Source organism: Ranitomeya variabilis, chromosome 2 (genome assembly GCF_051348905.1).
Source record: "Ranitomeya variabilis isolate aRanVar5 chromosome 2, aRanVar5.hap1, whole genome shotgun sequence".
Classification (NCBI taxonomy): Eukaryota; Metazoa; Chordata; class Amphibia; order Anura; family Dendrobatidae; genus Ranitomeya; species Ranitomeya variabilis.
In genome coordinates this window covers 1,025,956,520-1,025,979,121 of record NC_135233.1, presented here as the reverse complement: position 1 = coordinate 1,025,979,121, position 22,602 = coordinate 1,025,956,520, and the positions used below count along the sequence as shown (strand labels likewise).

Genomic DNA, 22,602 nt, shown 5'->3' with positions numbered 1-22,602 from the left:
TGCTTATTTCTACCTATGTTGTACGTATGGTTTCACACAAGTAGAATATGGGCCAAAATATTGTGTCCATATTATGGTGGCTAGTCCTAGTTCAACTGCTCCTCTTGAGACTCAAAGCACCAACACCATATTTTCCTTAAATGCAGTTAACTTGGGTGTTTAGACATGTTATCAGGTTATGCATGCATTTCTATCACATTTGTGTAATTCGGGTCCAACAATAATAAATCAATGTTATATAATTGCATACATTTTGATTATATGGAGCATATTGGCCCATCTCCAGTCAAAAGAGTGATTCTGGTCAGACAAGAACCCCAACCTGATCAGATCTATGTTGGCTGTTACACTTGGTCAATGTAGCCTTACATGTTTGATTATTTTGGAAGTAATGGCCTTTGCAGAAGGGAAATAAGATTTTTCACTGAATTATTGCTTGTATGTCAACCGGTGTCAATCAAATAAAGGCATCTTCTGGTATCTATTGGGTGAAGATTTCACACACAGTTGACTTCTCTTCAGACAATGATGGTGTGTCATTAATCAGCTAAAACCATCACTTTCTATGATCAGTATTTTACACTTCCCTTAATTTTAATTTTATTTGTATGGGAAACTTTAGGCACCACGCAGTCTTTAAGACAGCACACTGAATTTCCATGACTCCATGTCATGGCACGCTTTGTGGTGGCACCATTTTTCCTAATTATTCTCCGCTCAGAAACAATTAATTGTATCTGATGCATCATAACACAGTTTACCAATTCAACTGAGATAATTTTTTTTTTAAAGAGGATGGATCACTAAATTTTTCATGTAGAACCAGGCACATTATGTAATAGTGGCTGCAGATATAAAAGTTTTTTTTATTTTTGCTTCTCCATTGCGGAGATATTAGCAATCAATGTATCAAGTTAATTTCAAGTGGGTATCAGTTGTTGTCTAATAACACCCACTAGGAATTAACAAAAGTTAACCTGTTAGGTGCCAATACATTCATTGCTAATATACATCCGAAAGGCCACGTTCAGTATTTGGTCAGTGTTTTACATCAGTATTTGTAAGCCAAAACCAGGAGTGGGTGATAAATACAGAAGTGGTGACGGGTTTCTATTATACTTTTCCTCTGATTGTTCCACTCCTGATTTTTGAGTTACAAATACTGATGTAAAATACTGAACATGTGAATGTGGCCTAACAGAGAGGCAACATTAAAAAAAAAAACAAGAACATTTAAAGACACTCTACATTGAGTGTCCAGTTCAACATGAAAAATTTGGTAAGAGGTCATCTTAAGCCTCCACATTGAGAACTTTGTGCATTTTGGCCTCATAGACTTGTATAGTTGCTTCTTTTTACTCCTTTATACAAGTCAGAGCTTGAATGGATCAGTAATATAACCACGCACGTGAGCGCTGAAAAAAAAAAGAACTCTTTTGCTGGAAAATCAATCGAAATATTGATTGTGTCTGTAATTGCTCTCAAACCTGATATTGATTCAGTAGTAACTAACAACACAGATCTTAGGTAACCTAGACCTAGACGTCAGCGCCATTCATGAAATGACAAGCTTTCTCATTTGAATACATTTTAGAATTTTTTTTTTACGAGAATTAAGACTCTAATTAAGAACACATTTAATTTTGCTGGCTAATGATGGGTGATTGATGAATTAGAATAATCAGCTTTTTATTATATTTATTGCTATGAGTTGATAATGAGCTTTGATGTAGTGTGCTCTGTGGAATGAATATGCTCTTCAAGTGTCTTGCTGTGTGTGTGAGGTACATGAATTCAGTGTCTCTAAATCACTCGCAACAATATGCAATTAATTCCACTTAGATTAATTGATGATCCCATTAGCCCCTAAGAATGAGATATTTTCAGTCTGGAAGAACAAGTGATATAGTCAGCAATTGAATTATTGAGAAAGTTTATTTTTTGTCTTTTGGTGAGACCAAGAAGAAAACTCTCTTGCCAGGTCTTGATCTTGTATTAATAGATTGTATATGGATGCTGAAACCTTAAGGACTCTATAGGGAAGATATATCAAAACTGGAGGAACCAATCAGATTACGCCTCTCATACTTTATGCACCTTTTGTAAAATTAAAGCAGCAACTTTATTGGTTTTTGTAATAAAACTTATCCACCCTACCTTTGTCCTAGTTTGATACAACCACTTAGACTGGCTAACTATATCCAACATCTGGGTACTCACTTCGATATTATGGCCCAAATGCATCAAATACATAGGCATATATGAGACTGCTCAGTTAAGGTCAGGAGACCAATGGCCACTTCGAATATCATGGTCCATACTAAGACTGTAAACGTTGGATGTGTGAAATTGACCCTAGCGGAAATTTACATGTGGCGTAAACCTACTTATTTTCTTTGCACACAAATCGAACTAAAAGATTGATTAGATGTAATAATATAAGGGAAAAATCCTTAACTCAGACATGGTGGTCATTTTCAGGCAAATATTGTTTCACTGCAATTATTCATTTACATATTTTCAATGTGTTACTAATTTTGGTTGCAGAATTTCTTCATAGACTTCTATAATATTCTTCACTGAAATATGCACCATAATTGGGGTATGTTTTATGCCACATCTGAATTGTCATTCATGATGTGTTTACATGAGTCATTTTTAGCGTTTTTTTTTTTTTTTTTTTACTATTTTTGACCTTCTTTTTGCCAAAGTTTTGTAATTTCAGTGAAAAAGCACCGATTTTGTAAAACAAAAGCATCTATTTTAAGGCAATTTTTAAACATTCCACAATAAACAGCAGAAACTCACCGCAAAAATAGAGTATGCCTTCATTCACATGACCACAAATCAAACCTGACTGTGGGCTTTAGACCTACAGCTAGAGTATCGTAGATTTTAGTTTCTACATAGGGTACCGTAATGGAGTTTCACATAAGGCAACTTTCTAAAATATGCATCGATATTGCCGCAACCTTTAAAATTGTGGCAAAAGCCATCACAAAATTCTTACATAGACAACACATGTAAGTACAACCTATGACCTAATTTATCCCGGCTTGGCCATGGGTGTAATGACCTGCAGTTACAGTATACAGTATCATCAACTGTAGTTTCCACATAAGGTACCGTAATGGGTTTTCTTAAAATGCAAGTTTCAAATAGGGTTGAAAAACACAATATATGATTTAAATATGAATTTAATCCAAAACCACCATTAAACACGATAAAATAAAACTTGTTTATAAAGGAAATCTCATAATTTCTTACAAACTCTCAGTAATTTTCTGGCTGTAGTGTTTTACTTCCTCAAAAAAAAAGTAACTGAAGTATACCTACACAAATACAACAGGAAAATGCATTGCATTGTTTGTGGTTGATGTGGTCACTCAACAAAGGTTTGATGTAGGTTTGTTTTGCTCATCTTAAACCGAAGAAAAGTGCAAAACCGAAAAACTGTAATCTTGTCACATTTTTCCATCCTTATTACAGCCTCATATACCACTTCCGCTATGGTTCTAATGGACTGAACTAACTGCATTATAGAAATGCATAAAAAGAGCTTGTATTATGCCCAGGAGAAACTTTGCTTATTCTACATTTTTTGTATTTAATTCCAATTTTGCTCAGAAGTAAAAAAAATACTGGTCAGAAGTCCATTGTTCTCATATATGGACCACTATTAACACTTTTTATTGTCCATCAGATAAAATTGGCTAATGGAGATATGATCAATCCACAGCTACTATATTAGATCCCTGAATCAAATAAATGTCCCTGTACTTTCAAAGCAAAATAAAAAGATTTTATGTAAAATGTTCTTTCCAATGGTTTTTCTTTGACAGGTGAATTGAGGTGAGAGGAAAGCTTAGATAGAGATAATTAATCACTGGGGAGAGGCACCACTGCGGTGCAGACAGTCATCTTAACAAGGCAGATGATGGAAAGAAGAAGATGGATGGAAAAACAACTGTTCTTGTACTTACCCTTGATTTAATCTTTCCTTATTCGGTGTCTATTTACTTTGATAATAATCCAGTGCTAGTAGCCTATCCATGGGTCAGGAGTGCAATCAAGACTCAGGAATTGGTCCATTTAAAATGTTATATTATAAGCTAAGAATCAGACTTTTTTAGCTGCAACAACCAAAATACATTTTAGCTTTATATTTCAGTAATTGTATTGAAAAAACTCTTAGTGACTAGTGATGAGTGAGTGTGCTTTTTACTCGAGTTTTCCGAGCATGCTCGGGTGTTCTCCAAGTATCTTGGGTGTTCTCGTAGATTATATTTGCATGATTTGCAGCTGTTAGACAGCCTGAATACATGCAGGGATTGCCTGTTGTTAGGGAATCCCTACACATATTCAGACAGCAGCTGCAAATCATGCAAATATAATCTACGAGCACGCCCAAGATACTTGGAGAACACCCGAGCATGCTCGGAAAACTCAAGTAACAAGCACACTCGCTCATCACTATTAGTCACAACTCACATGGTTTATAAAAAAACAAATAGCACGCTGTTGAGAGTCCACTGCAGACAATTGTATGTCACCCATGGGGTCTATTTTGCAAAATTCACTTGCACCAAAATTTTACAACAAATAAGTGACCATGGTCTTAATGAGAGTCTATCAGAAGTTTTCACCCTGGAAAATTATTGACAGCTTTAGATTGAAAACTTCTAGAGGAGATAAAACCTTCCTTTATGGAAGGCATTATGCAGCTTGGCTGTAACTTGTAAAGATTCAGCGTGCTCCATTGCCGTAAGTGCCCGATTGGCGATATTCTACCCCTAAAGTTCCCTCGATTCTCAGCAGTAAATGTGCTACTGTGCTTATGCTCTTGAGTGATTTCTGTGACAACTTAATTCTGATGACTTAGAGTTGTGGAACACTTATTGCAGAGAGACAGGGGCACTTCATTGATAGAAATTTGGTATGTCCTGGTTTGCTCTTTGTCAGGTACCCATAGCATGGAACGTGCTCAGGAGCTGAGTCTGCATCACACCCAACAGATGCCAGTTTCGATTCACAGCCAACATCTTCCGGTAACAGCAGCGGTTGGAGAGCACTCTAACTGCTGCTTACATGCTGCTGTCAATCACTGACACTCGTAATTAAATAGCATAATTGCCTCTGTGTGCCCTGTTTTCTATGGACTCTCTGTGAACGCGTCTACTGGGTTGGTGTAACAACTGAGCGCCAGCTGAAAACCTCAATGCACAAGAGAATGGTATTTTGTCTATATGTTGCAATACAGTTGTATGTAGAACAAGTGATTAGACAATCAAAGGTTCAAATTCTCTAATAAGGGACTAAAAAATAAAGTAAGAAGTAGGAAAAAAAACAGAATTAGAATGATGAAAAAAATAAAATTCAAATTACTTTAGTTTTCTAGTAACCATTAAAAACAAATAAATAATAATAAAAAATGTAATGTAGTTCAACCGTAAAAGTCTGTTCTACCAAATTATAAAATGAATGAATCCGATTGACAAACATGGTAATTAGAAAAAATTTAAATGTCAGAATTCTGGCTTTTAAGTCGAGCAACGCCATAAAAAATGCAATAAGAAAGTATTCAAAACATTGCATCTACCCCAAAATTTTATCTATAAAACATCCACTTACCCCACAAAAAGCAAACCCCATGACTGAAATTGCTATAGGAAAATTTACAGTAAAAAGAAGGTACTTAGCACATTGGTATGTATATGAGCCCAACTGCCACCATCATAGTTTATGTACCAAGTACCTTCTTTTTACGGTAAATTTTCCTATAGCAATATTGCAGTTCCAATTTTCCAAAATTCCATATGTACATAATGTAGCACTTACTTATTTTCTATGGCAGTAATTCTGTCCCAATATTCTAGATTTACCATTCTAAAAAATGCAGAGTGCAGCTTTGTTTTTTCTAAGAATCATTGTATTAGCTGGCACCTGTTCACACTAGTTGGGATGTGCTGGTTAGATTTCTTGACTGTGGCCTCTCACACTGCATGTTCCAAGAGAGGCAGGAGGAGATGCTGTTTAGTGATGAACAAAACTTAGAGGGGCCACTGCCACAAGAAGATGACGAAGGGGAATGGCAAATTTTGTCTAAGGCATAAGATGATATTGAGACACAGTTGCCGATAAGACAGGTTGTTGATAAGTCACCAAGTCAGGAGGACCAGGGTGCGGCTGTAGAAGTCTAGGTGGTGGATGATGGCATGCAGAGCGAGCCTAGCAATGCTGGGGGTGACAGATCAACAGCACCGAAACAGGCAGTGAGAGGCAGTGGGGTGACCAGAGGAAGAAGGCGAGCAACTGTTCCACAGAGCACCAACACTCCTGAATTTCTACATCAAAGAGTTAGGTGTTCCCCAGTTTTTTCTTTTTTAAATTGATTTCTGAGGCAAAAGAAATGGTCATTTGCAATCTGTGCCATGCAAAGATTAGCTGGGGCCTGACTATGATGAACCTTACTACGACCAAGATGATCAGGCACATGTCATCTAAGCACCGGACTCAGTGGGCCGAACGCATGGGTCCATGAATAGTATTAGAGAGTGACACCACTGCCTTTTCACCTGTGCTAGGTTCTTCCCAATCCCCTGTCCATGACACTGGTGCAGATGCCTCCTGCCCTGCACCTGTCCTTGAACATACTGATGCACCATCATCATCACTGCCAAATCCTTCTTCCAGCACAGCGTTCTGCTATCTCTACCCCAGGCTTTGAAATGTAGAAGAAAGTTTCCAGCCATGCACCCACAGGCCCAAAAGCTAAAAGGGCACAATTCTGAACTGCTTGCCCTAGAAATGTAGCCGTTTAGGCTTCTTGACAAGGAGGATTTCTGTCGATTCACGCCGGCAGCTATCCCTTGGTACTCGGTTCCCAGCTGCCACATTTTCTCCCAGTGTGGCATCCCGCCTTGTACCAGCATGTGTCCAAGAACTTCACTAGTACCCATTCCAACATGGTTACTGGGTTTGTCCACTTAACGACCAACATGTTGGCCAGGGATGCTACATTTCCCTGATGACACACTGTGTGAACATTGTGGAAGCTGGACTTGAGTCCCACCCTGGCACAGCAAATGTGCTCCCAACGCCGAGGATTGATGGTCCTACTGCTATCAGGGTTTCCTCCACCTCCTAGAGCAGTTCCTGCATCCCATCCTGCTCCTCATCATCCATCTCAATGTGCTATCTCGTTGTCCACATCAGTTGGAAGCTCTGCAGTACTACCTCAGAGAAGCAGCAACAGGCTCTGCTGAAGCTAATTTGTCTAGGAGACAAACCTCACACCACAGCACAGTTATTCCAAGGAATAACAGACCAGACAGATCTGTGGCTCTTGTGGCTGAACATACAACCAGGCATGGTCATGTGTGACAATGGGCATAACCTGGTGGCGGCTGTGAAGCTGGGGAAGTTCACACACCTATCATGCACAGCACATACAGTACAAACCAAAAGTTTGGACACACCTTCTCATTTAAAGATTTTTCTGTATTTTCATGACTATGAAAATTGTACATTCACACTGAAGGCATCAAAACTATGAATTAACACATGTGGAATTATATACTTAACAAAAAAGTGTGAAACAACTAAAATTATGTCTTATATTCTAGGTTCTTCAAAGTAGCCACCTTTTGCTTTGATGACTGCTTTGCACACTCTTGACATTCTCTTGATGAGCTTCAAGAGGTGGTCACCGGGAATGGTCTTCCAACAATCTTGAAGGAGTTCCCAGAGATGCTTAGCACTTGTTGGCCCTTTGCCTTCACTCTGCGGTCCAGCTCACCCCAAACTATCTTGATTGGGTTCAGGTCTGGTGACTGTGGAGGCCAGGTCATCTGGCGTAGCACCCCATCACTCTCCTTCTTGGTCAAATAGCCCTTACACAGCCTGGAGGTGTGTTTGGGGTCATTGTCCTGTTAAAAATAAATGATGGTCCAACTAAACGCAAACCGGATGGAATAGCATGCCGCTGCAAGATGTTGTGGTAGCCATGCTGGTTCAGTATGCCTTCAATTTTGAATAAATCCCCAACAGTGTCACCAGCAAAGCACCCCCACATCATCACACCTCCTCCATGCTTCACGGTGGGAACCAGGCATGTAGAGTCCATCCGTTCACCTTTTCTGCGTCGCACAAAGACACGGTGGTTGGAACCAAAGATCTCAAATTTGGACTGATCAGACCAAAGCACAGATTTCCACTGGTCTGATGTCCATTCATTGTGTTCTTTAGCCCAAACAAGTCTCTTCTGCTTGTTGCCTGTCCTTAGCAGTGGTTTCCTAGCAGCTATTTTACCATGAAGGCCTGCTGCACAACGTCTCCTCTTAACAGTTGTTGTAGAGATGTGTCTGCTGCTAGAAATTCCTTGTGGCAATGACCTGGTCTCTAATCTGAGCTGCTGTTAACCTGCGATTTCTGAGGCTGGTGACTCTGATAAACTTATCCTCAGAAGCAGAGGTGACTCTTGGACTTCCTTTCCTGGGGCGGTCCTCATGTGAGCCAGTTTCTTTGTAGCGCTAGATGGTTTTTGTCACTGCACTTGGGGACACTTTCAAAGTTTTCCCAATTTTTCGGACTGACTGACCTTCATTTCTTAAAGTAATGATGGCCACTCGTTTTTCTTTGCTTAGCTGTTTTTTTCTTGCCATAATACAAATTCTAACAGTCTATTCAGTAGGACTATCAGCTGTGTATCCACGAGACTTCTGCACAACACAACAGATGGTCCCAACCCCATTTATAAGGCAAGAAATCCCACTTATTAAACCTGACAGGGCACACCTGTGAAGTGAAAACCATTCCCGGTGACTACCTCTTGAAGCTCATCAAGAGAATGCCAAGAGTGTGCAAAGCAGTCATCACAGCAAAAGGTGGCTACTTTGAAGAACCTAGAATATAAGACATAATTTCAGTTGTTTCACACTTTTTTGTTAAGTATATAATTCCACATGTGTTAATTCATAGCTTTGATGCCTTCAGTGTGAATGTACAATTTTCATAGTCATGAAAATACAGAAAAATCTTTAAATGAGAAGGTGTGTCCAAACTTTTGGTCTGTACTGTATGGTTTCTGAAAACCTACTCATATTTGCCAGAGTTTCAGGTCAAGGTACGCCTCGTCAGCGCCTATTTCTGCAATTTGGCTACAGCTGCCACCGCTCTGGCGGTGTTGCAACAGTGCATGCAAGTGTCAGCTCACCAACTGGGGTGCGACGTGCCCACATGCTGGAACTTCACTCTGCACATGCTGGCAAGGTTTTGTGAGCAGCAGACGGCAGTTGGTGAGCGCAAGTTCCAACATGCCCATTAGTATTCTGGTCAGCTGCCACGCATATCAACTGAAGAGTGGGCATGGATGTCTGACATTTGTACGGTTCTCCAAGACTTTGAGGATTCCACAAAGATGGTGAGTTGCAATGACACCATCATCAGCACAGTGATCCGGCTTCTGTGTTTACTTAAACAGTCGCTGCTGACAATTAAACATGAAGCTTTGTATGCAGTCCAGGTGGAAATGGAGGAAGACATGAGACAGGGAGATACTACCCAGCCTCATCTAATCTGCTCAGTGCAGATTGGGTAATCATATTGGCCAAAAAAGAGTACTGGTTGTTCACCCTACTATAAGGAGAACCTTGCATCTCTCCTTCCTGTGGTGGAGAGGTCTGCTAAAATGGTGCTAAAGCAGAAGACCATTGCGAAAAATATGTTTGAAAAATTCTCATCAGACAACGCTAGGTAGGCAGGGTGCAAGCGTCTTTGCTCAACCGGGCAGGAGAGGTGGGGGAGACACATACCAGGTACAGCAGAGTCAGGGGAATACTGTCAAATGCCTGGGCCAATTTCATGACACCCATCCAGTGTCCAGGCCCAGATGGCTGGGTATCTTTGACAAGGAGGGAAAAGTTTTTAAAGATGATGAAGCAATACCTGACTGACAAAACCAGCGTATTTACTAATTCATCTCCAACCTTCAGCTATTGGGTCTCAAAGCTGGACACCTGGCATGAGCTGTCCCTCTATACCTTGGAGGTGTTGTGCTGTCCTGCCTCTAGAGTCTTGTTTGAGCATCTTTATAGTGTCGCTACATGACAATTTGAAAAAAATGTGTATGAGGCCCTCCTTTATGTCTAATACAAGGTGTATTGAGACCTCTATGGTTACTGATGCGGGTTTGCTGTGAGCGCCACCCTGTTGTCGGCGCTCATAGCAAGTCTGCAATTCAGCTACATAGCAGCGATCTGATGATCGCTGCTATGTAGCAGAGCCGATCGAGTTATGCCAGCTTCTAGCGTCCCATGGAGGCTATTGAAGTATGGCAAAAGTAAAAAAAAAAAAAAAAAAAAAAAAAAAATGTGGAAAAAATTAAAAATATATTAAAGTTTAAATCACCCCCCTTTCGCCCCATCCAAAATAAAACAATTAAAAAAAATCAAACCTACACATATTTGGTATCGCCGCGTTCAGAATCGCCCGATCCATCAATAAAAAAAGCATTAACCTGATCGCTAAACAGCATAGTGAGAAAAAAATTTGAAACTCCAGAATTACGTTTTTTGGGTCGGCGCGACATTGCGTTAAAATGCAATAACGGGCGATAAAAAGAACGTATCTGCACCAAAATGGTATCATTAAAAACGTCAGCTCGGCACGCAAAATATAAGCCATCACCCGACCCCAGATCACGGAAAATGGTGCTATTTTTTTTTTTTTTAGCAAAGTTTGGATTTTTTTTTCACCACTTAGATAAAAGAGAACCTAGACATGTTTGGTGTCTATGAACTCATAATGACCTGGAGAACCAAAATGGCAGGTCAGTTTTAGCATTCAGTGAACCTAGCAAACAAAAAACAAGTGTGGGATTGCACTTTTTTTGCAATTTCACCGCACTTGGAATTTTTTTCCCATTTTCTAGTACACGACATGGTAAAACCAATGATGTTGTTCAAAAGTACAACTCGTTTCACAAAAAATAAGCCCTCACATGGCCATATTGATGGGAAAATAAAAAAAAGTTATGGCTCTGCGAAGGAGAGGAGCGAAAAACGAACACGGAAAAACGGAAAATCCCAAGGTCATGAACTTAAGCTCGTCAGTTGGAGTAGCGAGCATCCGAGCATTTTAGTGCTCACTCATCTCTAGTTTAAACATCTTTTTATGGCTCCTATCTTCTACTACATAAGGAAGAAGAATTATTATCATCATACTCTCTGCCTCTACTGAAGTTGTTCAAGAAGTTCAAGATTTTTATTTTGATGAGTAAGACAATGCTTTTTGAGATTGGTCTGACCTCTTCCTCGTGTCCATACTAGAACTTCATCTTCAGTCTTTGCAGTTATTCGGTTAATAGCGATTTTCTTTACATGTTCATTGACATTTTCTACTCTGGATCATCCATCTCTAAGGTTAAGAAAAAAGTTAAATAAGCACTCAGGAAACAACCAAAAAGATGCAACAAAGTTGTTTCAGATTAAAAAATGTGTCCCAAGTGTTTTTTCCTCTTGGAAAACTTGATTGGGTCGTCCATTTGTAAAAGACAGCGTGTGAGCATACCCTTAATATTCCTATCTAACTCTGTCAGTGCTTTTGCAAAGTTAATAAAATGACGAGTTTGCCTCAATGCCCCTGTCCAGGGAAGTGCAAAAAGTGTCTAAAGCACTTAATAGTCAAAGTCTTACTTAAAGAAAGTGCAGGAAAATAGTTTTCTCTCCGGTAAGTTCTGTTTTGTTACCACCTATCAAAATATTATTAAGATAATAAATACCATTATTTTACCAAAGAGTAATTGTCCCAATTATGTTATCAATTTATTGCAGATTACAGTACGAAGGATGATTTCATTGTTTTTTGTTTAAAACCCTTCCATTTCAATTAGTGCATTAATAATATTAACTTTGGAGGTGTATTCTTTCTATTTCTTCTGTTCGAGTCACTTGATTCCAGAACTAAAAGAAATTTGGTAAATTTACCTAAACCATCAATTTTAAGTATTTTGTTGAAATAAAATATTTCAGGATCTACCAAATACCAAGGCTAAAAAGATTAAAAATATACACTCACTGGCCACTTTATTAGGTACACCTGTCCAACTTCTTGTTAACACTTAATTTCTAATCAGCCAATCACATGGCGGCAACTCAGTGCATTTAGGCATGTAGACATGGTCAAGACAATCTCCTGCAGTTCAAACCGAGCATCAGTATGGGGAAGAAAGGTGATTTGAGTGCCTTTGAACGTGGCATGGTTGTTGGTGCCAGAAGGGCTGGTCTGAGTATTTCAGAAACTGCTGATCTACTGGGATTTTCACGCACAACCATCTCTAGGGTTTACAGAGAATGGTCCGAAAAAGAAAAAAAATCCAGTGAGCGGCAGTTCTGTGGGCGGAAATGCCTTTTTGATGCCAGAGGTCAGAGGAGAATGGGCAGACTGGTTCGAGCTGATAGAAAGGCAACAGTGACTCAAATCGCCACCCGTTACAACCAAGGTAGGCCTAAGAGCATCTCTGAATGCACAGTGCGTCGAACTTTGAGGCAGATGGGCTACAGCAGCAGAAGACCACACCGGGTACCACTCCTTTCAGCTAAGAACAGAAAACTGAGGCTACAATTTGTACAAGCTCATCGAAATTGGACAGTAGAAGATTGGAAAAACGTTGCTTGGTCTGATGAGTCTCGATTTCTGCTGCGACATTCGGATGGTAGGGTCAGAATTTGGCGTAAACAACATGAAAGCATGGATCCATCCTGCCTTGTATGGAGCATCTTTGGGATGTGCAGCCAACAAATCTGCGGCAACTGTGTGATGCCATCATGTCAATATGGACCAAAATCTCTGAGGAATGCTTCCAGCACCTTGTTGAATCTATGCCACGAAGAATTGAGGCAGTTCTGAAGGCAAAAGGGGGTCCAACCCGTTACTAGCATGGTGTACCTAATAAAGTGGCCGGTGAGTGTATATTCTCACATTTGGCATGCCCAATTCCCCTTTTTTTTCCTGAAACTGTGAGAATTTTTTGTTTTAGTCAACTCTGTCTTCTCTTACATAAGGAGTCAATAATATTTTTTTCTTTCAATGCATTCTCAGTAAATGAGACTGGAGAATGTACATAAAAAAAGACAAATAGGAATTAGTTGTTTCAATCCCTAACACTGCTCTTAAATGTAGTCTCTTAGCATAAATGACTGATCAAACCAAGTACAGGTGCTTAATCCAAACTTGGCCTGACTGAGCAGTTTACGGCACCCTAACCACCTATTTGGTTTCCATTTCCACCTTGCACCCAATGCTTGTGTTTAGTTCTGCTGACAAACTCCCTTTAAGGTTATTTAGCAAAGGTATAAGATTAAGAGAAAAACATTTCTATTAGGCTCACTGGATATGTTCATCATTAGTTATTTAAAGTTATTAGAGGGATGAACAATGAAACAAATTGAGACACCTAATATGCACCAATAATACAAATGCAATACCCACACTGACCCCAGTTCACTAAACTAAGCTAGCACTGAGGGCTTTATGGGTAATTACAATTGTATTACATTAAAATTACAATCACTAGAGATGAACCCTGCTGACCATAAGAGCTTACAGTCTATAGGATAGAATGGACCCCGCTGACCATAAGGGCTTACACTGTACAGGCAAGAGAGGACCCCACTGACCATAAGAGCTTACACTTTATAGGATAGAGAGGACCTCGCTGACCGTAAGAGCTTACACTCTACAGAAGTGAGAGAGAGGACCCTGCTGACCATAAGAACTTGCACCCTACAGGAGAGAGAGGATCCCGCTGACCATAAGAGCTTACACTCTACAGGAGAGAGAGAGAACCCTGCTGACCATAAGAGCTTACACTCTACAGGAGAGAGAGGACCCCGCTGACCATAAGAGCTTACACTGTACAGGTGAGAGAGGACCCTGCTGACCATAAGAGCTTACACTCTACAGGAGAGAGAAGACCCTGCTGACCATAAGAGCTTACACTCTACAGGAGAGAGAGGACCCTGCTGACCATAAGAGCTTACACTCTACAGGAGAGAGAGAAGACCCTGCTGACCATAAGAGCTTACACTGTACAGGTGAGAGAGGACCCTGATGACCATAAGAGCTAACACTCTACAGGAGAGAGAGAGGACCCTGCTGACCAAAAGAGCTTACACTGTACAGGTGAGAAAGGACCCTGCTGACCATAAGAGCTTACACTCTACAGGAGAGAAAGAACCCTGGTGACCATAAGAGCTTACACTCTACAGAATACAGAGAGAGGACCCTGCTGACCATAAGAACTTGCACTCTACAGGAGAGAGAGGATCATGCTGACCATAAGAGCTTACACTCTACAGGAGGGAGAGAGGACCGTGCTGACCATAAGAGCTTAAACTCTACAGGAATGAAAGGACCCTGCTGACCATAAGAACTTGCAGTCTACAGGAGAGAGGGAGGATCCCGCTGACCATAAAAACTTGCACTCTAAAGGAGAGAGAGGACCCCGCTGACCGTAAGAGCTTACACTCTACAGGAGAGAAAGGACCCCGCTGACCATAAGAGCTTACACTGTACAGGTGAGAGAGGACCCTGCTGACCATAAGAGTTTGCACTCTACAGGAGAGAGAGAGGACCCTGCTGACCATAAGAGCTTACACTGTACAGGTGAGAGAGGACTCTGCTGACCATAAGAGTTTGCACTCTACAGGAGAGAGAAGACCCTGCTGACCATAAGAGCTTACACTCTACAGGAGAGAGAGAGGACCCTGCTGACCATAAGAGCTTACACTTTACAGGAGAGAGAGGACCCTGTTGACCATAAGAGCTTACAATCTACAGGAGAGAGAGGACCCTGCTGACCATAAGAGCTTACATTCTACAGGTGAGAGAAGACCCTGCTGACCATTAGGCTGTGTGCACACGATGCAGAATTTGTGCGGATCCGTAGCGGATTTTTCCGTGCAGAAACGCTGCAGTTCCGCACAGTGATTTACAGTACAATGTAAATCAATAGGGAAAAAAAGGCTGTGCTAATGGTGCGGAAAAATCCGCACTGAATCCGCTGCGGATTGAAAAGAAGTGCATGTCACTTCTTTTGTGCGGAACTGCAGCGTTTCTCCACCCTTCCATTATAGAAATCCGCAGTGGTAAAAACCGTAGAAAATCCGCACAAAATCCGCATTAATTCCGCATCAAAACCGCACAAAATCTGTGGCAAATCCGCAGCAAATCCGCATCGGCGGTTTTTGCCAGGAGATCCGGATTTTGTGCGGAAAATTCTGCACCCCAATCCGCAACGTGTGCACATAGCCTAAGAGCTTACACTCTACAGGAGAGAGAGGATCCCGCTAACCATAAGAGCTTACACTCTACAGAGAAGAGAGAGTCACCCAGTGAAGTAAAGATGGTAAACAACCCTGATGGACAAACTGTGCTCCACTAATCTGTGATGGTCCAGGTGCTGATTACCGTAAGATATGATAATCCATAAGATGTCCTAGTATTATGAGGAACCTGCGCGCCAACACAAATTGATGTTTGCCTGCTCTCTGATGCTTTAACAGCGTGGGTAATACTGGGCGAGTTTTCTTTTTCTTTTTGAGAACCACAATTAGAACTTCAAATTTTTCAAATTTACATGAAACTGCAAATTTCAGGAAATTCTATTCAAATTTGACCCTCCGCTGATCAATCCTCTCATGTCTAATAACCACCTTACAATTAGACACTGAGATATTTTCAAAAACTTTTTTTTTTACTGGTGGGTTGCTTTATGATCCGAGCCTGAGTAGGTAGCTTTGGGCAGTTATTTTAGTTGCATAAGCAGTAGAGTCTAGAACATTAATGATTTATGGAAAGTAATAGTTAAAGATCAAAGCTATCATTAGGCAGTAATGTAGTTGCTGTTTACCGATGCTCTGATGTCTTTATGAACAGTAGTAATAATGATGAAGGCAATGTGCCCTGATACACCTACAGTATATATGGATGGATAATGATGGAACGGAGGGAGAGTGACTGCACATTAATTATCCATTGATGGTTGGGTGGTGAAAATCATTTCAGAGGCAAGTCATGATGCATCTTAGGTGAGAATCGATAGCAATTTCTTTCTTAAACGCAATTCACTTCTTCTCTTCCTTGCTGCGAGAAGAGAACTGAGTATAATTCAATAGTCGCTAGAAACATAAATCTAAATGTATCATTAAAAGAGATGTTGTCTATATTATGTTCTTCGCTCCGTCCTTTCCTGAACATAATATCAACACATTGCTATGTCTCCTATATATTTCAGCTATATTTTGCTGAACTAATTAACTGATGCTACACAATAAAACAAAAAACGATTAAAAGAATTTAAAAAAATTGATAAATATACAGTATATTGTACAAAACTAAAAAAATAGAAAAAAAATAGATTTTTTTTGTGGATCATTTTATGCAGACTTTGGCTTCTACTGAAAATATATAGTCATGTAAAATGCATAAATTGTCCTGCAGAACTCAGATTGTGGAATATATGGTTATGCAATCACTCTGTGAACCTTTCCAAGAATATATTCTAACAATTTTGAGATCTAACTCCTAAATTTAGATATCAGATTATAGAGTTTTATAGCTTCATAGGGTTCATTGTTCTTCTTGACATTTTATGATTTTAGGGGATACACTAGTTATTGTTTAGATTAAAAAGTATTAATTATTGTAGAAAAAAAGATTTGCCAGGGTCGTATGGAACTAGAGAGAGTACAAAGGAGGGCAACAAAATTAATAAAGGGGATGGGAGAACTACAATACCCAGATAGATTAGTGAAATTAGGATTATTTAGTCTAGAAAAAAGACGACTGAGGGGCGATCTAATAACCATGTATAAGTATATAAGGGGACAGTACAAATATCTCGCTGAGGATCTGTTTATACCAAGGAAGGTGACGGGCACAAGGGGGCATTCTTTGCATCTGGAGGAGAGAAGGTTTTTCCACCAACATAGAAGAGGATTCTTTACTGTTAGGGCAGTGAGAATCTGGAATTGCTTGCCTGAGGAGGTGGTGATGGCGAACTCAGTCGAGGGGTTCAAGAGAGGCCTGGATGTCTTCCTGGAGCAGAACAATATTGTATCATACAATTATTAGGTTCTGTAGAAGGACGTAGATCTGGGGATTTATTATGATGGAATATAGGAATATAGGCTGAACTGGATGGACAAATGTCTTTTTTCGGCCTTACTAACTATGTTACTATGTTACTATGTATGAGATTTAAAAAACATAAGTATGTTCTGCAATAAATAGCATAAATTGTACAAAAATTACATATATCACATCAGATCTTTATATACACTCACCGGCCACTTTATTAGGTACACCATGCTAGTAACGGGTTGGACCCCTTTTGCCTTCAGAACTGCCTCAATTCTTCGTGGCATAAATTCAACAAGGTGCTGGAAGCATTCCTCAGAGATTTTGGTCCATATTGACATGATGGCATCACACAGTTGCCGCAGATTTGTCGGCTGCACATCCCAAAGATGCTCCATACAAGGCAGGATGGATCCATGCTTTCATGTTGTTTACGCCAAATTCTGACCCTACCATCCGAATGTCGCAGCAGAAATCGAGACTCATCAGACCAAGCAACGTTTTTCCAATCTTCTACTGTCCAATTTCGATGAGCTTGTACAAATTGTAGCCTCAGTTTCCTGTTCTTAGCTGAAAGGAGTGGTACCCGGTGTGGTCTTCTGCTGCTGTAGCCCATCTGCCTCAAAGTTCGACGCACTGTGCATTCAGAGATGCTCTTAGGCCTACCTTGGTTGTAACGGGTGGCGATTTGAGTCACTGTTGCCTTTCTATCAGCTCGAACCAGTCTGCCCATTCTCCTCTGACCTCTGGCATCAACAAGGCATTTCCACCCACAGAACTGCCGCTCACTGGATTTTTTTTCTTTTTCGGACCATTCTCTGTAAACCCTAGAGATGGTTGTGCGTGAAAATCCCAGTAGATCAGCAGTTTCTGAAATACTCAGACCAGCCCTTCTGGCACCAACAACCATGCCACGTTCAAAGGCACTCAAATCACCTTTCTTCCCCACACTGATGCTCGGTTTGAACTGCAGGAGATTGTCTTGACCATGTCTACATGCCTAAATGCACTGAGTTGCTGCCATGTGATTGGCTGATTAGAAATTAAGTGTTAACAAGAAGTTGGACAGGTGTACCTAATAAAGTGGCCAGTGAGTGTATATGGTAGTGTGGAGACATGTCTGCATTGTGGTATTTATGATATAAGGTGAATGGACATCCAACTTGAACGTAGGTCAGTTTGTTTGACCTCAACAAATATCACCATTCTTGTCCAAAGGCTGTGTATGCAGAGTTGTAGCATAGCGGCAGCCCTTGCAGTCCATGAGTTGAGGTGGACCAGGTGCTGCTCGGGACCAGGCCTTCTCTCCTACCCCGTCATTACAATTTCAGCATAATCTGCATCCTCAGGATCTGGATTAACCATCCAGTCTGTGCCTCTTAGGCCGGTGTCACACTTGCGTGTGCAATGCGAGAAACTCGCATCAATACTCAGCACTGCCGCCGGCGGCTGCATAGAAATATGTGCAGCCGCACACTACGGTCCCGAGTGCCGGCGGCAGTGCTGAGTATTGATGCGAGACACTCGCATTGCAAATGCAAGTGTGACCCCAGCCTAACAGTAAAACTTTTACTAAGCAGTCAAAGCTTATCAGGTGGGCAGAGGTGGGATAGGGCACAGCAATTCGCTCTTCCTTCCTCCCTAGTACAACTCATATTCCGTCCTGCCACCTATTCTTTCTGGATTACCTCCATGCCCGCTGACTCCAGCAGCCTCAGGGATTCGTTGTCCACTCTGGTAGTGCACCTGGGACCGGCCACCTGCCCCTCACATAATTCAACATCCACCGACCTTGTGATGTCAGAAGACCAGGCCCACTCCTTGGTACCTGGCCTGAGCCCAAGCTACTGGAATGTCCATCGGGGAACTCTATTTGACCTCCCACTGCCTATAACGACTGGTCCATGCTAGAAACCCACCCCACCTGAGCCTGGCCTTCACTAGGCACTTCACTAATTGACGCTGAACTCCCTCTTACCAGGAAATGTCCTCCTTTTATCAGCACTAGAGCCCGCCCACTGGGCTAGGTCTATCCTTAACCATTTCTTATCTTATATGCTAAACCTATTATCCTTAGGATACCGTATCACAAAACGATTTACCAACGATCACGACCAGTGAAATGACCTGGCCGTGATCGTTGGTAAGTTGTTGTGTGGTCGCTGGGGAGCTGTCACACAGACAGCTCTCCAGCGACCAACGATGCCGAGGTCCCCGGGTAACCAGGGTAAACATCGGGTTACTAAGCGCAGGGCCGCACTTAGTAACCCGATGTTTACCCTGGTAACCGTCGTAAATGTAAAAAAACCCAAACAGTACATACTCACATTCCGGTGTCCGTCAGGTCCCTTGCCGTCTGCTTCCCGCACTGACTGACTCCCGGCCGTACAGTGAAAGCAGATCACAGCGGTGACGTTACCGCTGTGCTCTGCTCTTACATTCCGGCCGGCAGTCAGTCAGTGCGGGAAGCAGACGGCAAGGGACCTGACGGACACCGGAATGTGAGTATGTACTGTTTGGGTTTTTTTACATTTACGACGGTAACCAGGGTAAACATCGGGTTACTAAGTGCGGCCCTGCGCTTTGTAACCCGATGTTTACCCTGGTTACAAGCGAACGCATCGTTGGATCGGTGTCACACACACCGATCCAACGATGACAGCGGGAGATCCAGCGACGAAAGAAAGTTCCAAACGATCTGCTACGATGTACGATTCTCAGCAGGGTCCCTGATCGCTGCTGCGTGTCAGACACAGCGATATCATATGGATATCGCTGGAACGTCACGGATCGTACCGTCGAAGCGACAAAAGTGCCACTGTGAGATGGTACCCTTAGTCTATATATTTTGCTGTCCTAAGCTTATCCTTACGCTATGCTCACTTTATGCATTAACACTTTATATACTGTGCATCACTTTAATGTGCAAAATCAAACCATTGCCTGTACCGGTAGCATCTACGGCATTCTCTGTACTCAGAGAGATATCTTTATAGTATTTGTGGTGTTACATAGGACTGCAGATATAATTTACTACATTATCTGTACGCAGAGAGTTATCGTTGTGTTATTAGTAGTGTTACATAGGACTTCAGGTAACTTCTACTACATTATCAATACTCAGAATTATCACTATGTTATCTGTGGTGTTACATAGGACTGCAAGTAACTTCTACTACATTATCAATACTCAGAGTTATCACTATGTTATCTGTGGTGTTACACAGGACTGCAGAGAACATCTACTACATTATGTGTACTCACAAAATGATCTCTGTTATCTGTGGTGTTACATAGGACTACAGGTATAATCTACTATGTTACCTGTACTCAGAGAGTTATCAGTGTATTTTTGGTCGTTACATAGGACTGCAGGTGACATCTACCACATTATGTGTACTCAGAGAGTTATCACTGTGTTATCTGTGGTGTTACATAGGACTGCAGGCGATATCACTACAATACCTGTACTCAGAGAGTTATCACTGTGTTATCTGTGGTGTTACATAGGACTACAGGTATAATCTACTATGTTACCTGTACTCAGAGAGGTATCAGTGTATATTTGGTGGTGTTACATAGGACTGCAGGTGACATCTACCACATTATGTGTACTCAGAGAGTTATCACTGTGTTATCTGTGGTGTTACATAGGACTGCAGGCGATAGCACTACATTACCTGCACTCAGAGAGTTATCACTGTGTTATCTGTGGTGTTACATAGGACTGCAGGTGATATCACTACATTACCTGTACTCAGAGAGTTATCACTGTGTTATCTGTGGTGTTACATAGGACTGCAGGTGATATCACTACATTACCTGTACTCAGAGAGTTAGCACTGTGTTACCTGTGGTGTTACATAGGACTGCAGGCTACATCTACTACATTATCTGTGCCCAGAGGGTCAGCATTGTGTTATCTGCTGCATTTTGTAGGAGAGTACGTAACATCGATTGATCTATTACTATTTTCTCTATTAAGCTATTGCTGTGTGATCTGTGATGTTACATTTCTCTTGGGGGAGAAGGCGGTCTGTAATGGCGTCACGACGTGTTTGGACCTCTGACCCTAGCAATTCCCCTGCATTACTCCCATAGGTGCAATAACAGCGGCCATAGAGATCCCGCTCAGGGACAGCACTATGTAGCAGTTTGCATGTCTCCTATGTTCCCTCATCCTGACATATATTGTATGTTTTCAGTAACAATCCGTACCCTTCATGCCGTATTCTGCCTGACATTCATGCATTAAATGAGCCAAACATGCACCTCGCCTCCAGGTTTTAAGTTTGACTTACATAAAAGAAATGAAAGTAGCGAAAGGCGTGTAGTAATAATCATTGATCGTTTACAGATGGTAACAGGGAATGACGCAGGTTGGAGAGTAAATCTCGGAAGCCCCCCGATCTTAATCAATCCTCCATTACCGTCCTTTGTAGATGGCCCATATTTCATAATGCCGCCCCCATGTGCCATCCTTCGTCATTATTAGAACACTTCCTTGTTGTCGCCCTCCACATTTTCTCGTTGCAGAACTAATTAAAGTAGATTATTTGTATTAAAAGAAGAAACTTGTCTTTTTGCCAATGAGGAACTTAAGGCAATCCCCTTGTGTGTAAAGTCTATAAGTAGCGATGAAATGAGCCCTGAGAGCCCGGGATTATACTGATGAGTCTTGTTGGTTGAGTTACTTTCAACTAATGTTCGTCATTTCAAAAGGGTAATGTCACCTTGCAGACTTACCTGGCAGTGGTGCCATTTACAAATGCTAATTGTTGATAAGGCAGTCATTAAAGGAACGGTGATCCCAAATAATACAGCATGATATAGTTTTATGTTATCTCCCAGGCAATGAGCACAACGTGGGAGTATAGTGTCTCTGACTCATCTCTAGGGGCCTATTTTCATTCTGGACACATTCATGGTTCAGTCTTTTAAAGGAGTTTTCCCATGGTCAAAAAATTCATTTTAATCAATAGTAATAACTTCCATAATTGGATGTGTTTAAATAAAATGTTCCTGTGCTGAGATAATCTTATAATTATGCCCCTGCTCTGGACTGTGTAATGGCTGTGTCTGACTCTGCGGAAACATGGTCTGATCATACCACAGCTCCTGGGTAGGGGGAGGGAAAAAGAGTATACAGACAGGACAGCACGGGATCGCAAATGATTCTTTCTTTTAAGAAAAACGTCCTTTAAAAACAGGCAGGAAAATGTTTTACCTCACAGAAAGAATCAGCTGTGATTGCCTGCTGTAATGTCTGTATACTCTCTTTTGCTTCCTCCCCTGCCCATGAGCTGTGGTATGATCAGACCATGCTACTGTATGGTCAGACACAGCCATTACACAGTACACAGCAGGGGCACATTCATAAGATTATCTCAGCACAGGAACATTTTACGTAAAAACATCCAATTGTGGAACTTACTATTATTCCAAGATCTATTCATTAAAATA

At 41.3% G+C, this 22,602-nt stretch overlaps 1 protein-coding gene across 24 annotated transcripts in view; it reads left to right on the top strand.

Moving 5' to 3' along the window:
- The window catches only part of MYT1L (myelin transcription factor 1 like), a 669,404-nt gene that overhangs the window by 533,718 nt on the left and 113,084 nt on the right, over positions 1-22,602 (top strand). The gene's annotated exons all lie outside the window — the stretch shown is intronic.